Source organism: Tribolium castaneum, unplaced genomic scaffold (genome assembly GCF_031307605.1).
Source record: "Tribolium castaneum strain GA2 unplaced genomic scaffold, icTriCast1.1 ptg000102l, whole genome shotgun sequence".
In the NCBI taxonomy this organism is placed as follows: domain Eukaryota; kingdom Metazoa; phylum Arthropoda; class Insecta; order Coleoptera; family Tenebrionidae; genus Tribolium; species Tribolium castaneum.
The window spans coordinates 1178-7500 of NW_026986699.1; the positions used below are offsets into that span (position 1 = coordinate 1178).

The 6323-nt window shown below is 40.9% G+C and overlaps 1 non-coding gene across 1 annotated transcript; it reads right to left on the reverse strand.

Moving 5' to 3' along the window:
* Window positions 1–414: 414 nt before the first annotated feature.
* LOC135267832 (small subunit ribosomal RNA) lies at window positions 415–2335 on the reverse strand. Its single transcript, XR_010336204.1, has one exon. It is a non-coding gene; the product is annotated as a small subunit ribosomal RNA (ribosomal RNA).
* Between the last annotated feature and the right edge of the window lie 3988 nt (window positions 2336–6323).

Sequence of the window (6323 nt, forward strand, 5' to 3'; positions counted from 1 at the left end):
AACAACAACATCTCTTGCACATTAATTATACACCACCACTGTGTATTAGTACTTTTTTTCGAAGCGAATACGATGATGGAAATACGCTAAGACCGGCACTGCGAAAGCAATAATAAAACGTTAGCACATAACCATCTTTCGACAATATTGATTCGTGTTAATGTTCGAAAAAATTCTTTGAAAACGTCGTTTACGGCACGTTTACAATCGATTTATAAAATAAATCGAAAAACGTAACAACAGATCCGCTTAATGCAAGACGACCCGTTGTTGCTTTTCCGTTCGACGCATAATAAAGAATTTTGTATGAGAATTGATCATCATACGAATAGTGTATGTATGTGTGTTTTTTGTTGATCAGCACAGACAAAATGTGTGTGTATGTGTGACAACTAAACAACAACATTTACACGTTAATGATCCTTCCGCAGGTTCACCTACGGAAACCTTGTTACGACTTTTACTTCCTCTAAATGATCAAGTTTGGTCATCTTCCCAGCAACATCGGCAACGTCGAAACGCCACCGCGCACCGGTCCGAAGACCTCACTAAATCATTCAATCGGTAGTAGCGACGGGCGGTGTGTACAAAGGGCAGGGACGTAATCAACGCGAGCTTATGACTCGCGCTTACTGGGAATTCCTCGTTCATGGGGAACAATTGCAAGCCCCAATCCCTAGCACGAATGGTTCAGGCGGTTACCCGGACCGCTCGGTCAGGGGAGGACACGCTGATTCCTTCAGTGTAGCGCGCGTGCGGCCCAGAACATCTAAGGGCATCACAGACCTGTTATTGCTCAATCTCGTGCGGCTAGAAGCCGCCTGTCCCTCTAAGAAGAATTGTTTGTACGCCGACAGTAAAAACCGCACATAGAGACCGGGCGAACCCGGCTCCAGCCGGCATTTGGGATGTCGAAATACGCCTATTTAGCAGGCTAGAGTCTCGTTCGTTATCGGAATTAACCAGACAAATCGCTCCACCAACTAAGAACGGCCATGCACCACCACCCACCGAATCAAGAAAGAGCTCTCAATCTGTCAATCCTTCCGGTGTCCGGGCCTGGTGAGGTTTCCCGTGTTGAGTCAAATTAAGCCGCAGGCTCCACTCCTGGTGGTGCCCTTCCGTCAATTCCTTTAAGTTTCAGCTTTGCAACCATACTTCCCCGGAACCCAAAAGCTTTGGTTTCCCGGAAGCTGCCCGCCGAGTCATCGGAGGAACGTCGGCGGATCGCTAGCTGCATCGTTTATGGTTAGAACTAGGGCGGTATCTGATCGCCTTCGAACCTCTAACTTTCGTTCTTGATCAATGAAAGCGTTTTTGGCAAATGCTTTCGCTTCTGTCCGTCTTGCGACGATCCAAGAATTTCCACTCTAACGTCGCAATACGAATGCCCCCATCCGTTCCTATTAATCATTACCTCGGGGTTCCGAAAACCAACAAAATAGAACCGAGGTCCTATTCCATTATTCCATGCACACAGTATTCAGGCGAAGTTTTAGCCTGCTTTAAGCACTCTAATTTGTTCAAAGTAAACGTGCCGGCCCACCTCGACACTCAATGAAGAGCACCGCGGCGGGATTGAGTTGGGCCGCCCTCTCGAGCTAAGCCCACCGGCAGGACGTCCCGCGAAACGCCAGTTAACACCGCGAACGATGAACCGGCGGCGCGGGACACAAATTCGACTACGAGCTTTTTAACCGCAACAACTTTAATATACGCTATTGGAGCTGGAATTACCGCGGCTGCTGGCACCAGACTTGCCCTCCAATTGATCCTCGTTAAAGGGTTTAGAGTGTACTCATTCCGATTACGGGGCCTCGGATGAGTCCCGTATCGTTATTTTTCGTCACTACCTCCCCGTGCCGGGAGTGGGTAATTTGCGCGCCTGCTGCCTTCCTTGGATGTGGTAGCCGTTTCTCAGGCTCCCTCTCCGGAATCGAACCCTGATTCCCCGTTACCCGTTACAACCATGGTAGGCGCAGAACCTACCATCGACAGTTGATAAGGCAGACATTTGAAAGATGCGTCGCCGGTGCGAGACCGTGCGATCAGCGTAAAGTTATTCAGATTCACCAAGTTGTACGATGACGGCGAAACCCGCCACCGATTGGTTTTGATCTAATAAAAGCGCTCCTTCCGTCTCCGGTCGGAGCTCTGTTTGCATGTATTAGCTCTAGAATTACCACAGTTATCCAAGTAAATGTGGGTACGATCTAAGGAACCATAACTGATTTAATGAGCCTTTCGCGGTTTCACCTTAATTTGGCTTGTACTGAGACATGCATGGCTTAATCTTTGAGACAAGCATATGACTACTGGCAGGATCAACCAGGGAACTGTGTTTTTGTGTTTTTTGAGACAGACGAGAGAATAAAATACTCATCATCATCGTTTATAAAGATGAAGAATATGCGCGTTTGTGCGAAACAATCTAACATATAAGAAAGTAACGCCACGCTGTTTCTTCTTTTCTTCGTACGATATAGAGATAAATGTATCGTCATCATCGTCGTCGTAGTCGTTAAACACCACAACACATATATCGGTCAATAAAGGCATAATAATAATATTTATAAATATTATTTTTTACCTTTGCCGATTTAAAAGTTCAAACATTCTCTTCACTCTTCGCAAGATTGAATGCGACGTGAATTTATGAAATTCTTTCGAATCCATAAACGTTACGAATATTATATAAATATTCTCGCTCGGATATTAGAGAGTTGACGCATTTATTATTTTTGTTTGTTTAAATCACAAACATTGTTAGTTCAACAAAGTTTGATTGCATAAGGACCGCCAACGTAAGAGAATACGTTTTGCCGCATCCGCAATCTCGCTGTGGGGAACTGGGCGAGCCACAAAATCACAAAATAAAGCAATCTCGCAAGCAAAGCCCTATTCGAATTCGATAGCGGAAATGTGCGATAAACGTCGATAAATTGAAGCAAATGCAGAACGTATACATAATCGGTCGTTTTGTCGTCGTCATTTATGATAAACTTCGACTAAACCGTTACACCGTTCATATCGCCTCACTCAACGCATCGACACACACCAACTACCATATGTATACCAGCGCGACACCGATCGAGGCAGCCGCTCGGTATTGGATGTGCGCACCGCTCCACTGACATAGCTCCACAGGCGACGTCTACCGAAGCGCACAGCTCTATAACTATAAGGCATACACACAAAAGGGAGAAAATATTTTAAATATTGATAATATTAAAAAGTCATATTTTATATTTAAACCATTATAAAATTTAATTATAAAAACGTTTGTTTTAAAAAAAATAATTAATTAATAAAAACAAAATTATTTTAAGCGCCGTACTTCGTAAACGTCGTACTTCGTTCGTCGTATGTGCAAAGTCAAATGAATGCTGTAGTTAGTCGCAGTTGGAACGTCTGAATGTCGTACAACGTAACAATAATTTTGAGTGCCCTAATGTGTAGGACGTCGTACTTCGCGAACGTCGCACTTCGTAAACGACGTACTTCGTGAACGTCGCACTTCGTAAACGACGTACTTCGTGAACGTCGCACTTCGTAAACGTCGCACTTCGTAAACGACGTACTTCGTGAACGTCGTACTTCGTAAAGGTTATGCAATATTAATACACATTTGGTGTATTGCAAGTTGCATTTTAATAAATATTATGCATTTTTATGTTTTAATTTAATATCTAGGCCAAAATACTATGTTTATTTAATTGTTAAATGTGATCGTTTTATTTATAGATACGTAATTTACATAAAAATTTGTTTTTTTTTTTATTATATGCAAACTACAAATAAAACATTTAATATTTTCAAACGTCGTACTTCGTGTAAGTTATGCAATATTGATACAAATTTAGTGTATTGCGGGTCGCAATAATATTAATTTATATTTGAACGTAGTACTTCGTGAAGGTTATGCAACATCAGTACACATTAAGTGTATTGCAGGTTGCATTATTATTAATTTATGTTTTCTCACTTTTTACCTTCATATAAAAAAAAATTTAATATTTTTGGACGTCGTACTTCGTAACAGTTATGCAATATTGATGCACATCTGTTGTGCTGCGGGTTGCATTTTATAAATTTAATGTATTCTTATGATTTACTTTAATGTCTAGGCAAAAAAACACTTTTGATTAGTTGCTGAATGTTTACATTTATTTACAGATACGTAATTTGCAAAAAAATTTTGCTGTTTTTTTTATTATATACAACACAAATAAAATTCTTTAATATTCTTGAACGTCGTACTTCGTGTAGGTTATGCAATATTGATACAAATTAGTGTATTGCGGGTCACAATAATATTAATTTATATTTGAACGTAGTACTTCGTGAAGGTTATGCAAGATCAGTACATATTAAGTGTATTGCAGGTTGCATTATTATTAATTTATGTTTTCTCACTTTTAACCTCAATATAAAAAAAAATTAATATTTTTGGACGTCGTACTTCGTGAAGGTTATGCAATATTTAATGCACATCTAGTGTGCTGCGGGTTGCATTTTATAAATTTAATGTATTTTTTATGTTTTACTTTAATATCTAGGCAAAAAAAACAATTTTGATTAGTTGCTAAATGTTTACATTTATTTACAGATACGTAATTTGCAAAAAAATTTGCTGTTTTTTCATTATATACAACACAAATAAAATTCTTTAGTATTCTTGAACGTCGTACTTCGTGTAGGTTATGCAATTTTAAATACACAATTAGTGTATTGTGGGTTGCATTATTATTATTTATGTTTACGTTTTACTTCATCACTTTGTGAACGTCGTACTTCGTTTGTACTATGAACGCTGCATTTCGTCGCAGTCGGCAGCACGTGCGAATAAACGTCGTACCAGAAAATCACGATTTTGAGTGCCGTACTTCGCAAACGTCGTACTTCGTCTATACTATGTACAAAGTCAAGTGAACGCTAAACCTCGTCGCAGTCGACAGCAAGTGCAAATAAACGTCGTACAAGAAAATCATGATTTTGAGTGCCGTACTTCGCAAACGTCGTACTTCGTCTGTACTATGTACAAAGTCAATTGAACGCTGTACTTCGTCGCAGTCGGAAGCAACTGCAAGTAAACGTCTTACAAGAAAATCATGATTTTGAGTGCCGTACTTCGCAAACGTCGTACTTCGTCTGTACTATGTACAAAGTCAATTGAACGCTGTACTTCGTCGCAGTCGGAAGCAACTGCAAATAAACGTCTTACAAGAAAATCATGATTTTTGAGTGCCGTACTTCGCAAACGTCGTACTTCGTCTGTACTATGTACAAAGTCAATTGAACGCTGTACTTCGTCGCAGTCGGAAGCAACTGCAAATAAACGTCTTACAAGAAAATCATGATTTTGAGTGCCGTACTTCGCAACGTCGTACTTCGTCTGTACTATGCACAAAGTCAATTGAACGCTGTACTCCGTCGCAGTCGGCAGCACGTGCAAATAAACGTCGTACAAGAAAATCACGATTTTGAGTGCCGTACTTCGAAAACGTCGTACTTCGTCTGTACTATGTACAAAGTCAAATGAACGCTTAACTTCGTCCGCAGTCGACAGCACGTGCAAATAAACGTCGTACAAGAAAATCACGATTTTGAGTGCCGTACTTCGCAAACGTCGTACTTCGTCTGTACTATGTACAAAGTCAATTGAACGCTGTACTCCGTCGCAGTCGGCAGGACGTGCAAATAAACGTCGTACATGAAAATCACGATTTTGAGTGCCGTACTTCGCAAACGTCGTACTTCGTCTGTACTATGTACAAAGTCAATTGAACGCTGTACTTCGTCGCAGTCGGAAGCAACTGCAAGTAAACGTCCTTACAAGAAAATCATGATTTTGAGTGCCGTACTTCGCAAACGTCGTACTTCGTCTGTACTATGTACAAAGTCAATTGAACGCTGTACTTCGTCGCAGTCGGAAGCAACTGCAAATAAACGTCTTACAAGAAAATCATGATTTTGAGTGCCGTACTTCGCAAACGTCGTACTTCGTCTGTACTATGTACAAAGTCAATTGAACGCTGTACTTCGTCGCAGTCGGAAGCAACTGCAAATAAACGTCTTACAAGAAAATCATGATTTTGAGTGCCGTACTTCGCAAACGTCCGTACTTCGTCTGTACTATGCACAAAGTCAATTGAACGCTGTACTCCGTCGCAGTCGGCAGCACGTGCAAATAAACGTCGTACAAGAAAATCACGATTTTGAGTGCCGTACTTCGAAAACGTCGTACTTCGTCTGTACTATGTACAAAGTCAAATGAACGCTTAACTTCGTCGCAGTCGACAGCACGTGCAAAATAAACGTCG